Source organism: Oncorhynchus mykiss, chromosome 16, assembly GCF_013265735.2.
Source record: "Oncorhynchus mykiss isolate Arlee chromosome 16, USDA_OmykA_1.1, whole genome shotgun sequence".
NCBI lineage: Eukaryota > Metazoa > Chordata > Actinopteri > Salmoniformes > Salmonidae > Oncorhynchus > Oncorhynchus mykiss.
This window is the reverse complement of record NC_048580.1, coordinates 37750439-37751652: the sequence shown is the minus strand read 5'-3', so window position 1 is coordinate 37751652 and position 1214 is coordinate 37750439. Positions and strand designations below refer to the sequence as shown.

Below are 1214 nucleotides of genomic sequence, written 5' to 3'. Positions count from 1 at the left end.
ACAGGCATAGCCTACAGAAAGTGAAATTTAACAACTGAAAGATAATGCAGTAACTCATTATAATGCAATAACACAAAATGTTCCCCTCATTCATTTGTTATTAAGTCCAGCTGTTTTCTTATTTAACCTTGATCTTTGCTCAGCTCCAGAAGGTCTGCATTTGAGAGTGTTTATTATGAATTGTTATTTCACTGTGTGAAGTTGTTATTTCATCATTCTTATTATTACTGCTGAGCAGCATGGCTCCTGAGAGGCACTAAAGAACTGTCAGAAGTGGGATTTGAACCCACGCCTCCATGGGAGACTGCGACCTGAGCGCAGCGCCTTAGACCGCTCGGCCATCCTGACCACAGCACAGTAACTGGGTATCGGGTTAAAGTGTATGCGGTAAAAGTAGAAATATGAACAACGCTCTAAAATCACCACAGAGACCAGAACAACTATGCACGATACTGACTTGCACTTTCAATAGTCATTTGTTTTTATAAATTAAAAAGTCCAGTCATTGATTTAACCTCAATATGGCCTTCAATGGGAAAGAGTAGTAAATCGCCATTGAATGAGCGCTAAACTGGCATCAGAATATGGCCATTCTGATATAAATGATAAAATTCCTCAGATAAGACTGAAAAAGTGTCTGGAAATATCAGCAACCATCAGGGTAAGAGTGACAACAGGTCCACATGGGGGAAATCCTTACAAATGGCTTAATGGGTCATTTCAACGCAATCGTGTTATTATTTATTTTTAGGGTTTAACAAGGCAGCTCACCTGTAACTTCAAATCAAATCAAATCAAATGTTATTTGTCACATACACATGGTTAGCAGATGTTAATGCGAGTGTAGCGAAATGCTTGTGCTTCTAGTTCCGACAATGCAGTAATAACCAACAAGTAATCTAACTAACAATTCCAAAACTACTGTCTTGTACACAGTGTAAGGGGATAAAGAATATGTACATAAGGATATATGAATGAGTGATGGTACAGAGCAGCATAGACAAGATACAGTAGATGGTTTTGAGTACAGTATATACATATGAGATGAGTATGTAAACAAAGTGGCATAGTTAATTAAAGTGGCTAGTGATACATGTATTACATAAGGATACAGTCGATGATATAGAGTACAGTATATACGTATGCATATGAGATGAATAATGTAGGGTAAGTAACATTATATAAGGTAGCATTGTTTAAAGTGGCTAGTGATA

At 37.2% G+C, this 1214-nt stretch overlaps 1 non-coding gene across 1 annotated transcript; it reads right to left on the bottom strand.

Annotated features, from left to right (window-relative positions):
- Positions 1-265: 265 nt before the first annotated feature.
- On the bottom strand, positions 266-348 carry trnal-cag. The gene has a single exon. It is a non-coding gene; the product is annotated as a tRNA-Leu (tRNA).
- Positions 349-1214: the final 866 nt, after the last annotated feature.